The 16,896-nt window shown below is 37.4% G+C and overlaps 1 long non-coding RNA gene across 1 annotated transcript in view; it reads left to right on the forward strand.

Annotated features, from left to right (window-relative positions):
- The window catches only part of LOC111768153 (uncharacterized), a 103,425-nt gene that overhangs the window by 36,596 nt on the left and 49,933 nt on the right, over positions 1-16,896 (forward strand). The window contains exon 2 of the long non-coding RNA XR_002800295.2: positions 8,109-8,223. This is a non-coding gene — a long non-coding RNA (uncharacterized lncRNA). The remainder of the gene's footprint in view (positions 1-8,108; positions 8,224-16,896) is intronic.

A 16,896-nucleotide genomic window follows, 5' to 3' on the forward strand; every position in this document is an offset into this window, starting at 1 on the left:
CATATTGGAGAATAAGAACCTAAATCTGTTGAGGAACATCAGGGAAGGTATCACAGAAGAGAAGTATTTGAGCTGAGATTTGAAGGTTACACAGAAATTGTTCAGGTGGACAAGCCTGGAGAAGGCATTTCAAGCTTAGGAATTCAGTGAACTATAAGGAGTTGAGTTCACCTGAAATGCAAACTGTAAGCATAGGAGAAAGGCAGAATGTGAGTCTGAACACCCAGGCAAAAGTTGGATTGTGAAAGATCGTCTTTGCCAAGCCAGTAGTTTTAGATTTTATCTGCGTGAGATGAGGTGTCATTGGTGAATAATGCGATAATGCTTAGGGAAGTAGCATGATCACATTTGCATATTCAAATCATTACCATAACAGTGAGGATGAGTTGGAAGATGTTTTAAAGACTATTAATAATCTATCACATCAATAGGCTAAAAGAAAAGAATCACACAATTGTATTATAGATGCAGAAAAAGCATTTGACAGAATTCAGCATGCATTAATGATAAAAACTCCACTAAACTAGGAATAGAGGGGAACTTCCTCAACCTGATAAAAAACATCTACAAAAAACCTACAGCTAATGTCAAACCTAATGGTGAGAAACTTGAAGCTTTCCTGTTAAGATTAAGTAAAAAGCAAGGCTATCCCCCTTCACCACTCCTTTTCAACCTTGTACTTGAAGTTCCATCTAATGTAATAAGACGAGAAAGAAAATAAAAGCTATACGGATTGGGAAGGAAGAAATAAAATTCCCTTTGTTCACAGATGACATGGTCATCTATGTAGAACATCAGAAAAAATCAACCAAAAAACTATTGGAACTAATAAGCAATTATAGCAAATGTGTACAATATAAGGTTAATATACAAAAGTCAATCACTTTCCTATATATTAGCAAAGAGCAGTGGAATCTGAGGTTTAAGATACAATATCATCTACATTAGTGCTCAAAAATATGAAATACTTGGGTATAAGTCTAATAAAATCTGTCCAAGATCTAGATGAGGAAAACTACAAAATTCTGATGTACAAAATCAAAGAAGAATTAAGTAAACAGATATTCAGTGTTCAGGGATAGGAAGATTCCATATTGTGACAATATCAGTTCTTCCCAACCTGCTATAGATGCAATACAATCCCAATCAAAATCCCAGCAAGTTATTTTGTGTATATTGACAAATTTATTCTAAAGTTATAGAAAGAAGCCAAAGATCCAGAATAACCAACACAATATTGAAGGAGAAGAACAAAGTTAGAAGACTGACACCAGCCAACTTGAAGACTTACTATAAGGCTACAATAATCAAGACAGTGTGGTATCAGCAAAGGAATAAACAAGTAGATCAATGGGACAGAACAGAGAGCCCAGAAATAGACCCACATAAAGAGAGTCAATTTATCTGTAATAAAGGAGCAAAGGCAATACAATGGAACAAAGGTAGGGATTTCAACAATTGGTGCTTCCACAACTGACATTGTAACTGCCCCTGATGCAGGAAGGATTAATAATCACTGGAAAAGGCTTGCCAACAAACTGTGACCTGGAAGTGAGAAGGCTGGTTAGCCAAAGACGGGTAAGATCTCCAGAGGGAGGCAACCTAAGACAGGCACAGCCTCCCAGGGCACAGATGGAGACAGGATATTGGGAGCAGGAGGGGCCGTTGCCTAGGAGGCCTTGCATGCCCCAAGATAAGAATATACGAGCACAGCAAAAACATGATAATATCAAAACAGAGGGGGAGGGAGGGCTCCTTGAGAAATCCCTAAGAATTCTTGGCATCCACTAATTACATTGTCCAGAACACTTTGTGTATGATTAACAGATGTAAGCTGTGTATATATTGAAGCACTGGTTATAATAAACTCAGAGTGGTCATCATCCCTCTCCGCATCTATTCTGGTGTGCACATTGGATTGCAACACCGACAGACATCTATATGCCAAAAAAAAAGAACAGCAATCTAGAGGCAGAGCTTACACACTTCACGAAAATTAACTCAGAATCAATTAGAGACTTGAATGTAAAATGCAAAACTATAAAACTCCTAAAAGATAACAGGAGAAAACCTAGATGACTTTGGGTATGGCAATGACTTTTTAGACACAACACCAAAGCCATGATCCATGAAAGAAATAATGGACAAGCTGGACTTCATTAAAATTAAAAACTTCTACTCTGCAAAAGACAGTGTCAAGAGAATGAGAAGACAAGACTCATTGGGAGCCACAGACTGGGAGAAAATATATGCAAAAGACACATCTTATAAAGGACTGTTATCCAAAATATACAAAGAACTTTTCAAACTCAATAATAAGAAAACAATAAATTTGATTAAAAAATAGGCCAAAGACCTCAGTAGACACCTCATCAACAAAGATATAGATGACAAATAGCATGTGAAAAGATGTTTCACGTCAATTAAAATGTGAAATTCAAATTAAAATGATAATGAGATGTCACTACACAACTATTAGAATGGCCAAAATCTGGAACACTGACAACTTGGCACTTGCCAAATTCTGGCAAGAATGTGGAACAACAGGAACTCTCATTCATTGCTGGTGAGAATACAAAATGGTACAGTGACTTTGGAAGACAGTTTGGCAGTTTCTTACAAAACTAAACTTACTCTTACTAGTAACTGCACTCCTTGGTATTTGACCAAAGGAGTTGAAAGCTTATGTCCACACAAAAACCTTCACATGGATGTTTACAGCAGCTTTATTCATATTTGCCAAAACTGGAAGCAGTCAAGCTATATTTCAGTAGGTGAGTGTATTAATAAACTGTTGTACATCCAGACAATGGGATATTATTCAGCGCTAAAAGAAATGATATTTCAAGCCATGAAAAGACATGGAGGAAACTTAAATGCTCTTTACTAAGTGAAAGAAACCAATCTGACAAGGCTACTTACTGTGTGATTCCAATGATATGATATTCTGGAAAAGGCAAAACTACAGAGACAGTAAAAAGTTTGTTGGTTGGCCAAAGGAGTGATAAATAGGCAAAGCATAGAGGATTTTTAGGGCAGTGAAAGTGCTCAGTATGGTCATACATTTGTCCAAATCCACAGAGTATGCAACACCAAGAGCAAAGTGTAATGTGAACTCTGGACTTTGGGTGACTATGATGTGCCAGTGTATGTTCATCAATTTTAACAAATGTTCCACTCTGGTGGAGGAGTTTGATAATGTGGAATGCTATTTGTGTGTAGGGGCGGGAGGTATGTGGGAAATCTCTGTACCTTCCTGTCAATTTTTCTGTGAACCTAAAACTATATACAATTTTATAAAGTCTTAATAAAAAAAGACCATTAATAATCATTTGATGAATGACTGGAATGCCAAGTAGGTAATGAGCGAAACTGTCCATCTGGCAGCTCTTAGACTTAGCCTTACATGGGAGAAAAATAGTCATGCTTGGAGGAAGTATTCTCTATTGGGTTAGACAACCTTGGCAATGACAGTCATAGTAGCCTCTCAATGGCCAAGTCTACTGTAAACTATTCAATCGATTCTCCCACCTGCTGCTCTCTCAAGTTTCCTGTGTGAAGAGATCGGACATATAACTCTCTGGGCACACACAGCTGGCTCCTAAGGAAAGATTCCTTTCTGTAGGAAACCAGTTTAACCACTAGCTTCTTCTGTCTTATCACCCTATGGCTTTTTAGCTCTCTAATCACAGTCCGTTTTCCGACTAATTAGTATTGGGACAACTCAGCCCGGAACCTCAACTTGAAAATGCTGGTGTCAGAGAGAGAGCACTTAATCAAATGACTTGTGATTATTCAACAGAGAAATTTTCTCTGATTAAGACTGTCACCCTTTCTGAAGCACCTGTTCTTCTTTCTTACAGTCTTTGCTTGAGTAGGCTCTGCTGTGGCACGGCTGCCATGGCCGCTGGTGCTTTACTGAAAGGGAACGGGTGAATATGCCAATGTGATGAAGAGACCTGCATTTTCATTGAAATAAAGGATATTTTTTTAATTTTTTTTTTAAAGATTTTATTTTTTCCTTTTTCTCCCCAAAGCCCCCCGGTACATAGTTGTATATTCTTCGTTGTGGGTCCTTCTAGTTGTGGCATGTGGGATGCTGCCTCAGCGTGGTCTGGCGAGCAGTGCCATGTCCGCGCCCAGGATTCGAACCAACGAAACACTGGGCCGCCTGCAGCGGAGCGCGCGAACTTAACCACTCGGCCACGGGGCCAGCCCCAATAAAGGATATTTTTAAAGAGTTCCCTACTGACTGTTAACTTTAAAAATGTCAGTCTCTTATCATAGGAATAGGTAAATAGCTTATTCAGCTTTATACGACGGGTTGTCTTGTCCTCATGAGCTCTTCAGTCTATAAAGATTACAACAGTTTTAATTGTGTTAAAATACTTATTTTTATGTTTCTTTGACTTTGAATATTTCCTATCAGAAGGGACATGATTTTTGATCCAAGCCTTGACAGTGAGCAAACTTTTAAGCTGGTCTCTCGTAGACTTTACATAGGAGGCAATTTGGGAGCACTGGACGAGGCTCTAGATCTTTGAGTCAGGCTGACCTTGGTTAGTATTGAATTCTGCTCTCACGGTGAGATTTCTAACAAGGTACTGAGCCCATCGTCCTATTAAGGAGGCTAATATATACTTAATAAAGTTCTTATGATGATAAAATGAAACGAGGTACCTAAAATACTTCTTCGGACAACTGTTAATGCAGGAAGCAATTATTTAGTACCAGCGAAATTGTAGTTTAAATAGAAACCAGAGACATTTGTTTCTCACCTCCCATAAACTCCCCTAAATATTTCCTTTCCCACATGATTCTTTCTTACTAGATTTCATGGAACAGAGAAAATGACAAGAAAAAGAATTTCTCCTAAAAGAAAATAACTTTTTAATACAATGAGTATTCCTTCCCAGGTTGTTCTGGAGGCTTCTGACAACCTTCAGAGTGGAAACTTTACTCATTGCTCAGATAATGTTACTTTTCTCCTGCCTATAGACTGCAGGGATCCCGTGCAGATGACAAGGTGCCCTCCAGACCTCAGATTTTGAGGAATGCTTGTCAAAACACATTGTTTTTTTTTTTTCATCAGTCAGACATTGCCAACCCCCTAATTTGTTTCCATTAATATGTGATAATAAAGCCTAGAATTGGCTCCTTTAAAGCAAGTTTAAGCATGTTACTTGCATTTGGCGAAATATTTATGATTTCTTTCCCCAAATGACAGTGTTCCCAGTCCAGCAATGCGGGATGGAGGCAATGGAGAAGAAATATATCTTTCCTCAAATATCCATATGCTGAGGGCTTTCCAGTTGAAGGGCTGTTTCTAAGCCATCTAAGGTTATCAGGGACAGATTGAGAAATAAAAGTAGTAATACATGGTGATAAGATTTGGGGCTTTAGAGCCAAGCAGATGTGATTTTTATCCCTGTACTCATCCTCACTGGCTCTGTGACCTTAGACTATGAATTGACTTACTCCTAGTTCCAGTTTTATCATAAGCAAAAGAGAGACAACAGCCCTGAATTGCAGAATTGATTAGAGGAAAAGAGATGATGTGCATAAAAGTGCAGCGAGGAGCTGGCCCGTTGTGGGTGTTTGATGAACAGCAGCTGTTATTACCGTGATGTTATCGATATGACAAGGATGAGAAGGGGCTCTGTCACCCTGGACATCATGCCCACTCTTAATAGCACATCCTCAGCGCGCCATCTTGTTTGATATTGGATGGTTGACCTTAGTCATAGCACGTGTTGGACTTTCTGAGGAATTGCGAAACAATGGCCCTCTAATTCCCCCTGACTCTGAGAAAGCCTTAATTCATGCAGCAATGGAAAACTGCCCGCTGATGAGGGTATGCAGAATGTGATGCACGACAGAGAATGGCCCTCTGTTTCTAAACTTTCTGTTCCTAGAAGGAAGAAAAGCCTACTGGATATTTAAATGCATCCACTTCAAAGGCCTCTCTTTTAAATCTTCCCAGGACATAGGCTCCTGCAAAGAGGAAGAAGCTGATGTTCTCAGTAAAAGCTGAAATAACACAGGTTCAGGAGGTAGGGTATGGTGAGGCCCTCAGGAGAAAGGGTCTGAGACCCAAGACTAATCATAGTGTATGGTGCTGTCTTCCTTTTACTCTATTCTCCGGCCTGACTAAACTATCATGGTTCTTCAGGTTGCTTGGATATTTTCCTGCTTTCTCGATTTTGATCCTACTGATCTCTTGGCCAAGAATGTTTTCCTCTTATAATCAGCTTAGATAATCTTCCTCATTGTGGGTTCTGAAGCCACATGGACTGAGTTGAAATTCTGGCTCCACCACTTACTTTCTTGTAACTTTGGGCAAATCACATACCTTCTCTTTGCCTGTTTTCTTATCTGTAAAACTGGAAAATATAATGGCACCCCTTGCTACTCCTAATGTGAGTAGCACCAGCGTTACTTGAGTATTTCTTGGAAATGCGGAATCTCAGGCTCCACCTCACCACCTACTGGACTCCAATCTGGGTTTTAGTAGGATCCTCTGAGATTTACTTGCTCATTAAAGTTTGAAACGCACTGATGATACCTACATGATAGGGCTGTTGTGAAGATTAAGTGAAATAATGGATGTAAAGCAGGTAGAACCTGACATAAACACTAAGTGCTGAAGAAATATTGGGCTATTATTTGTTTTATTTTGCGTCAAGATATTCTTCAAGTGGAACTTTCCTGTCAACTTCCTATGATCTTTCCATTATTCTCTTCTTGTTTAATTACTCCATATTTTGTCTGTGCTCCACAAAAATCTCTGTAGGTGCCTTTGATAATTTAATTGCCTGGACCCTTATCTGTCAAACTCAGAGATCTTTAAGGGCATAGAAGCATCTTTTATCTCCCTGCCCTCTGGGATCAGGACAGTGCCAGAAGAGACCTTCAGTAAATATCAGTTGAATAAATGATACACACACACAACAACAACAGCAACAAATAGCAACAGTACCAAGTGGATGATAAAAAAAAATACTGGAAAGACTCAAGGAATGCTAAGGTGCTATGAGAAATTTCCTTACAGAGAGAGAGATTTAAGCTGTTCTTTGCACAGCATGGACGTTCAAAAGTTTAACAGAAAGAAATGGTGTAAATTCTGGATGTAGGTAATGACGTGAGTGAAACTTAAAAATGAGGGTGCAAGTAACAGGTTCAAGGGAGCAAGAATTGATGTGTGTTTCTGGAACAGAGAATTCTTTTTGGAACTACAGTAGAAAAAATAAGATGTGCATTCACATACTGGAGATCCTGTGTACCAAACTAAAGAGTTTGAAAATAAGGGAACTTTGAATGTTTTTGAGTTAGAAAGTAACACTCAACATGTCTTTTAAAAAGGAAAAGAAAAAGAAAAGCTTATTAATTGCATCTACTTCTTAAGTAGCTATATGGAGAGTGAGGTTGATTTATGCCTTCCCAGACTCATGTGAATATTCTGAAGAAGGATGCATGTCGAGAGGGAGGGGCAATGATGACAGAGCTGGTGCATACTAGCAAAGCAAAGATTCATTTCACTGATGGTATGCTATCGTTTGATTTTTTTGCCACATCTTAAAGAGGAACAAACAGCTATCAAGTCCATGTAGACACTTATGGATTGTTTCAAAGTATTATATTTTTTTTGTCACAGGTGCTGTTTTCTTCTAATTTGCAAATACTCTGAAAGCCGATAATTTCCTCTACAAAATTACAGTAACGTATGACTGAGCAATTCAAGTGACCATTTTAGGTCCTGAATTTGAGTTGCTATAAACCAGTTAGTGAGTAGTAAACAGCAGGGTTGGACCTAGGTGGATGGTGTGTGGTCAGCTGGCCTCACTCACTGGGTCCTTCAGTGACTCTCTTGCAGATTTATTTCAACTTTGTGCTTCAGTAAATTTCCCACTGTCTCCAGGCCATTGGTCTTAAGAGCAGTCTACAAAACATGCCAATGAGTTTGAAAATATACTAAGGATATTTTATGTGGATCCTGCGGGATGGAGTGATGGCTTCACAATGTTTCCATTGGAATTGAATTTCCTGAGAAAGAAGTTCAAAGAATAGCTAGTTTGTCCTCAATATTTTGTACTGCCTTTATGTTGCAGATAAAACAGAAAGAGTCAAAGAGGATCAGAAATAAATGAAATCTCTGACAACTAAACTGCTTATGTGTTTATCCTGTTGACTGATTCTTTTCTGGATTGTGCTCCTTGTGGGCAGGTATGTGAACTTTTTTCTCTTATTGTCCAAAAGATGTTCAGGCCAGACCTGAATACAAAGAAGGAGCTCAACAAAAGCTTAGTAAATAGGCGAACTTCAAAATTGTCTTTAGTATGTATTCATTTCCTAGGTATCCTGATAGTGCTCCTGCTAATAAGCAATTGAAGCCGTTGAGTAGCCTATATTACATCTTGGGTTTCAGGCAGAGTCTCTGCTCATAGCTCCTTGAGGCCATAAATCTCCCTACCAGAGACTGTGCTTACTGTGTCCATGGAGAGACAGTCTATAATTACAAGCTTCGTGGGAGGGAACAGAGTGACTAAATCACAGTGATGTGTAAAAACATCTTGCTAGAAGGTGAGGGGAGGACACTGGGTTAAATAATGGTAACACACATTATTTTTATCTACAATGCAATGTAATATCTTGTAAATAAGAACAAATATCTACTGTGTACGTATTACATGCCAACCATTGTGTAATAGTTTACAGGCGTTATGAGTTGTTATTCACATAAACACTAAGTAGGTATTAATATTTTTCTCAATTTAACATAAGAAGACACTAATGTTTTGAGAGATCATGTAATTCATCTGTATTCAGAGAGCTTAATAAAAATGAAGTTGCACATTTATTCCAATAGATCTCTCGGTCATTTTTTGTTCTGATGAATGACTGCTAGGATGCTTCCAGATCTAATATTTTATGATTAATGAAACATTTTCCCTTAGGCTTTTCTGGATATTGAGTTTTAAGAATGATAGCTCATTCAACAGCAAGTCAAAATTTTATTGGCAAAGTTAAAGTTGTTTTATTCACTACAGATAAAGGGCAAAGAGGTAAGACTTTGTTGGAGGCAGATCACATATATACCTGACATTTTCATGAAGAATATATGTGGGATTCCAGGGAGAAAGCTGGTTGGGAAGAGAAGTGGGAATTTGTGTCAATGGAGGAAAGTAGGGGTTTTAAAACCAGAAACCAACACTCACCCCATTGTCTTATCCTTTCAGACCACACCTGTGGATAGTCTATACAGAGGGTGAGAGAGTGCTAAGGAGGGAGTTTTTGGCAGAGATTGTGAACAACGTAATTGAGAAGGAAAAGTACAGGAATGCATGTTAAGAGAAAGTTCTGGATTTATTCTGCCTTTGACAATCTTAAGAGCTTCAGATAAACCACTTAAATTTCCTGCACCACAGCTTTTGTCCTAGCAAATATCCTCTAAAAATATAAGTTATTAGTGGCCTTGGTTTAAAGGAATATTATAATCAGACCCTGAGGTGAAATAGAGAAATAGTGAACAGTCTAATGCTGTTATTTTTTTCTCAGTAGATCTTCACTGAGTTCCCACAGGATGCATGAATTTTTAATCTATAATTTACATGGACAGAAAGTGTCAATTTATTAAGCTCATTTAAAAAGCAAATGATAATGTCATCCCCATATGTTTCAAGTGAATCATTTAATGTGAATGAAGATCAGTTTGATGTCACCAAAATAGAGTAGGAAATAGAGAATAGAAAAACTTTCCTTCTTCTGGAAAAGGTTTGATGCTAGGATAACCTACCTTGTCTTTCCAAACATGGCAGATCAAAAAGACTAGAGAATATGTTAGAAACAGATGTTCTTGAAAACAATGACATCTGAAGGTTTATTTCCTGGAGGGAAGCAAAATGCTGAAGGAAATAATTAGTTTGGAAATCATATTTGGAAATTTTAAAATGGTACCATTTACAAAAGCATAAAAAGTCAAATAGAAAAAAAAATCTAAACAAAATGTGCAGAACCTCTCTACCATTGCTACTCAAAGTATGGCTCATGGAGCAGAACCAGTCTGTGATTTTGTTTCTTACTTGTTAGCAACGAGATAAGTACAGAAACTAAAAGTAAGTGTTTAGAAACTTTCACAGTGAGTTGACATTATTGCAGCGTCCAGCATGTGATCCAGAGATTTGATTCATTGAAAAGTGTGTAAACCAGTTTGCATATTGTTGAATTGAGTTGGTAAGGGACATGTGGGTCAAGTTATGACCTAGTCATGCATATAGTGACCTGAAATGGTTAGAAAACAGAACTGGTTCTACATCATAGATTCGAAATCTACAGAACTTTATTGAACAAATTAAGAGGATCTAAATAAGAGCAGGGATAAACTATGTTCATGGATTGGAAGATTCAGTATTTTGAAGATGTCAGTTTTCCCCCAAATTAACTTGTAAAGTCAGTGCAATTCCAGATGAGATCTTGGCAGATTTTTTGTGGGAGTGCACAGAGAGAGAAAATGACAAGCTGAATCTTAATTCATATGGGCTAAAAAGTAAGCAAAGGAACAAAAAAAAAAAAGAAAAAGAAAGCTAGAAGACCTAAATTACCAGCTACCAATCTCTAGTATAAAGACATAGTAATTAATACAATGAAACTAAGACAAAAAAATACAATCTAACAGCAGAACAGAATAAATAGTCCAGAAATAGATCCCATACATTTGTGGTCACCTAATTATGACTAAGATGTTACTGCAGTGCAGTGGAGGAAGGGGTAATCCTTTTAATCAACAGTGCTGAGTCATTTGATTTCAAGGGGAAAAGACATTTCCTTGACCCTTCAAACCACACCAAAAAAATCAGTTCTAGATCAATCATAGATCTAAATGCTAAAACAACAAAGCTTTCAGGTGAAAACATAGGCAAACATCTTTATAAACCTGAGGTAAACAAATATTTCTTAAATAGGACACAAAAAGTATAAACTACAAAAGAAAAACTTGATAAAGTTATCTATATTAAAATCAAGGGCTTTTGTTCTCCAAAACACACCATTAAGAGGGTACAAAAGCAACTCACAGAATGGGAAAAAAACAGTTACAGTGCGTATGTTCAACAAAGGACTCATATCCACAATATATGTTTTTAAATCAATAGACATCAATAGGAAAATGACTGACAATCTAATTGAAAAATGGACAAACAATTAAAAGAATGGATGCTCCACAAAGGAAGATATCTAAATGGCCAGTAAACAAAGGAAAAAGTGCTTTACTTTGTTAGTCAGCATGAAAATGCAGATTAAAGCTGTAAAATGGTAACTGTTGGCAAACATTTGGAGTAACCAGTACTTTTATATATTTCTAGTGAGAGTGTGTTGCTAACAAAACTGTTTGGCTGTATCTACTATAGTTAAACATATACATATCCCATGAACAAGAAATTTGTACTTATTCTACCAGAAGATAGCTACTAGAAAGCTCATAGCAACACTTAGCCCTACCTTGGAAATTACCCAATGCCCATCAAAAGTGGAATAGAAAAATAAATAACGGTATATTTACATAGGGGAATATTGTACAACAATGAGGATGAATTGTCTCCAACTTCACCTAATTGTATAGAAGAATCTCACAAATAGAGTTCTGCATGCAATGAACCACACAAATGAGCACATATTTTGTTATTCAAACAAAATAGCAATCATATTTTATAGGAATCTATGCTGTTCAAAGTCCAAATTGGGGTTAACTTTGGGAGAAAGTAATGACATAAAGGGAGTATAAGGAAAACTTCTAGAGTGCTGATGACTATGTTTCCCGATCTGGTTACACAAGCTCAGTTTGAGAACATTCACATATCAGTGCTCTCTTGTCTATGCATATTTTATAAGTAGGTCAACCAATCGATCAAACTTTAAATAAATGACACACATACGGAAACACAGAGGTTTCACATGAAGAGTTAGTCACAGCAGCTTGGAGGAAAAAGATTAAAATATAGTAAGTAAAGTCAGATTTCCAATTCTGAAGTTTCCGTGATGTTGTGCTGGCGCTCTGAGTTCATTGAAAGGGCCAGCTCCCTTTAAGAAGAGAGGTTTAAAATGATAGATGCTCCAGCGTGCCAATTGTATTTTCAAATGTAAATCTAGTGCATATACATAGCAATACTGAAGAAAAAGCAGCAGGGACTGTCAAATATATGGAACATAAAATGGTTCAGCAACTTTAGAATTCCCAGCTTGAACCTTTTTCATCCAAGAAAATACACTGTGTCTCAGGCCAAGGGCACAGTAGAGGTACTGCTGTTGATGGTTTATTATAAGCAGGGGGCTACAGAATCTAAAAGGATTATTGATAGCCCAAATTGGGGTGCCACATGTGAAGCCAAATAGGAGTTATTTTTGGTCTTGGTTTAAAAGGAATATTATACTCAGCTTTCCAGCTGAAATAAATAGGTAATGTGCAGTCTACTCTAAAAGTAACAAACATGTTAATTTAGTTGAGAATAGGTCCTAGAATTATATTTCATTATGTCTAAAAATAAAGACTTTTAGAGCCCTCCATTGAGGAATCAATGCATAGGCCAGGTTGACAGACACAGTCCTGTGGCTTAATAAATTACAGATGGTGAGAACTTGCCTCACTCAGGGCTAGGAGGTGGATGGAGGAGGTGTATTGGAAGGTTTCTGCTTCCACCCCGTGCTCTCTAACATTCTCTGGGTCAATTAGACTTAAGACGCTCTTTTGTTAGATACTGAGCTTCCCCTGAGATAATACCACAAATTAGTTGCATGCTAATTTTCCTGGGATGGACATGTATTAATAGCACTGCCTTTTATAATAATTTTCCATTCATTAATTCAGTTGTTTATTGTTGTGGTCATTTTTATTAATTGGTTCAGTGATTGCATGTTGACTAATTACGAAATATTAGGGGCTATGGGAGACTCAGGGATGTCTAGGAAATAGTCCTTGTCTTCAAGGAAAATGCATACTAATAAAGTTTTCATAAATGTCTAAAATCAATATAAAGGGGAATGCAGTGAGAGAAATTAAAAGACTGGTAATGGAGAGAAAGGAAAGTCTCCTTTTAGAGAGGTTAAGCAAAAATTTGCAGAAGTCGTGGTCTTTGAACTGGGCCACAAAAGGGAAAAACTTTTGGACAGAAGAGTTGAAATAAAGTAGGTTCCAATTAGAGGAAAGAAGGCGAACAAATGTATGGGGATGGAAAATGTGGGTATATATTGGGAGCAGCAAGTCATCAACTTTGCCTGCAGCACAGGCTGTAACAAAGGGGTACTGAAGAAGAAAGGAAGGAGAATGTGGCAGTGTAGTGTCCAAATTCAACAAAGAAGACTAGAATTGAGACTGCAGGACCGGGGAGCCATTGAAGACTTTTGACTGAGGAGAGAGGGAGGCTGGTTAGAAGTGTTTCCACCATTAGAATGTAACTTACTTAAAGGCAGGATCTGCTGTATCCCTAGTACCCAGCACAGTAGGGTCATTGTAGGCAGTCAGTAAGTATTTGTATTGTATTGAATGTTCTTCCAGCATACCATAAAGGATATTCATGATACTTCTACTCACTTAAAATGTTTATTTACTTTCTGAAAAGGTAATACATACAGGGACAGAAAATCCAAATTGTTCAGAGGAATACACATTAAAAATAAATTTCCTCTCTCCCATCCCTGCTCCTCTGTCTCTCCACCATTTAGTTCCCATCCAAGAAGCAATCATTTCCCCAGTTTCTTGTGCTGTATTTTATATAGATAATTTCTAAGTTTTATACAGTAAGGACATTCTACACTCAAGGTTGTGCAGGATGATTTTATGCTTATTGATATATCAGCAATTATCATACAATACATATAGAATTGCCTCATTCTTTTTGAATTACTATCTATTATCACTTTGAATGAAGGGAATATAATTTATTTAAACAACGCTCTAAAGATAGACGTTTTCAATATTTTCCTACTTAAAAAATACAGCTAGCATATAGGATGAATCTATTGTAGTCTTTTTCTCAGTAAAATATTATCATTAAACACTTAATCATAAGAAAATGTATAAAGAATAACTTGACAAGGATCTTTGTGCCCACCACCAGCCAAAGAAATATAATGTTAGAAATACAGTTTAACCCCATGTTTGACCTTCTCCAATTACATATGTCTCCCTCCCTTAGAATGGGCATCAATATAATTATTACTAGACCTAAGTAATTCTATGTGTATTTCAGAGCCATTTGTACTTTTGCTTTTTGATGAACTTTCTGTTCACAAGGTTGCCCATTTTATATTACAGTGTCAGTCCTTTTATTGATTTATGGGAACTCTTTATATATTAGTGAAATGAGCTCTTTGTGTGGAAAGACAAAAGAGAATGTTTGTGGGTAACCCAAGCATTCCTCTCTTGGTTGCCTGGTAATAAGTTAGTGGCTCCTTCTCTCTCTAATACCATGGGCTTCTTCAGTCTCAACTTTCCACAATATTACAAGGTGGAAGTATCTTGAATATCTGGCAGTGATAAGCAACTCTGCTAAACAGCTGGCATCCAACCTCTGTCCGTCCTTGGACCTGCAGGGCTGCTCTCATGTTTTCCTTATAGACTGGGAGAGCAACAAGGAAGCAAAGCCCCTCTCCTGAAGCACAGCCCCAAAGAGAATCCATTTGCACCTGACCCAAGCGTAACCAGTTCTCAGAGGAATGGGGCCCATGCAACTTGCTGACCCTCTGCCAATGGATCACCAAAAGAGGCATACAGTGCTTGTCTGGAGCATTTTGCACAGTAACCTGTGATGTGGGTTGCACTTATTTTCTTTCCCAGTTTACCATTTGTCCTTTGACTTTGTCTTTTGCCTTGAAAAATGTTCTGAAATGTTTGTAGCTCATTTGATTTAAAAAATGATTTAATAAAATGTGTTTATATTGACAAGTACAAAGTAGTTTTTTTCTTGAACTTAAAGTAACTTCATGCATTTTGTGATACACAATGAATGATTATTATCTCATCTTGATGTCTCTAAATACATACTTTAATCCACTGACTTCCTGTTATACAATTTAGTTTCTGGTAATATTCTATAGCGGCATGTAATTCTTTTATTACTCTAATGTAGGCTCAAAAATCATCTTCCTAATGAGAATAAGCATCATGTGCTATATGTATTGGATAACATAGAATAAAGTGTATTTTACGTTAATTATTTATATAATATTACACTCTTTTTTTCTGTTATTTGAAATTATTTAAACTTAAAACATAAAAACAGAAAGAAATATATAATAAACTTTCATGTACTTACCATCTATCTACAACAATCAGCAATTCATGGCCAGTATTGTTCCATCTTTACTCTGGCCCACCCTACCACCCACTCCCTTGTCACTGGGTCAATTTATCAGTCTTTTGCGTTATGGTTTCTCAGACTTGTATTATGCTTAAAAAGGCTTTTCCCATGAGAAAGTTATTAAAAATAATTATCCATGTTTCTTTCTACTACTTTTGTACTTTTATTTTTCAAATTTAAATAATTGCCCAAACTATTTGTGGGATTTATTTTGGTCTAAGGTATCAAGAATGTGTACTGCTTATTTTTCCCCTGATGGCTTTTTTTTTTTTCTTTTTGCTAAGGAGAATTCACCTTGAGTTAACATCTGTTGCCAATCTTCCTCTTTTTCTTCTTCACCTGAGGAAGACTAGCCCTGTGCTGACATCCATGCCAATCTTCCTCTACTTTGCATGTGGGTCGCTGCCATAACATGGCTGATGAGTGGTGTAAGTCCATGCCTAGGATCTGAACCCATGAACCTGGGCTGTCGAAGTGGAACACACTGAACTTAACCACTACACCAAGGGGCCAGCCTCCCAGATCACTTTTTAATTGTTGCAATATCATTTATTAAATAACCCATATTTTTATCAGTGATTTGAAATGCCAAATTGATCCAATAGTAAGCGCTCAATGCTAATTGGAATTTTTAAGTGGATGTTGTGATACAGTCCTTTGACTTGGATAAATATGCAATTTTGGTTGACAATATTTTGTTTTACTTTTTATATTAACTTTGTCAGAAATTTTGGTATCAATCTTATGCTAAATTTATAAAATGAATTTGGAAGGTTTTCTTCTGTCTTTTAATGCTCTGAAAGAGTTTTAATAGTATTGGAGATATTTACTCTTAAATTTGGACAGATCTTTTCCTTGTGAAATCATCTGAATCGAAGACTTTTAGTGGATGTAACTTTGCTAACTTTCTCTATTTCTTATGGTGATGGATTAGTTTGGATTTATTATCTCCTATGAAGCCAGTTTCCATAATTTATATTTCGTTAGAAACGCTTCTGGTTTTCTGGCTTCTCAACTTTCTTTTCTCTGTGGTCCAGTCTAGGTAGTAGGAACGGGTTCTTCTCCTGACCCTGTGGGCATCTGCGTATTGGGCACTGTTTCCTGCAGTCCTTTCAGATGGCAGCCTCAGGAAGTCTCCTCACGGGCCTGCACTGATCCGTCCTCTGCTGGGAATTGGGAGGGTCCTCTGCACATCTACAGGGTTTTCTCTCTGTGCCCCTCTCTCCTCTCTGGTGCACTGCCCTGACAACTCTAGCCACCTTGGTCTCCCCAACGTGTCAGCTCCATCTCTCAATTCAAGAAGCCACAGGACTTTGCCTAGGTTCCCCCTCCCTGATCTGTGTCTGGGAAATTCTCTCAAGGCAATAAGTTAGGCAATCACAGGGCTCACATCATTTATCTCCCATCTCCCTGATCACCGTCCTGCATTGTCTGATGTCCAGTGACTTCAACCTATATATTTAAATCTGCTTTTATTTCTGAAAACATATTTTGATTTATATCTTTGGGGTTTTTGTCTCACTATTTGTTGCTCTTCTTTGGGTATGTT

Source organism: Equus caballus, chromosome 15, assembly GCF_041296265.1.
Source record: "Equus caballus isolate H_3958 breed thoroughbred chromosome 15, TB-T2T, whole genome shotgun sequence".
NCBI lineage: Eukaryota > Metazoa > Chordata > Mammalia > Perissodactyla > Equidae > Equus > Equus caballus.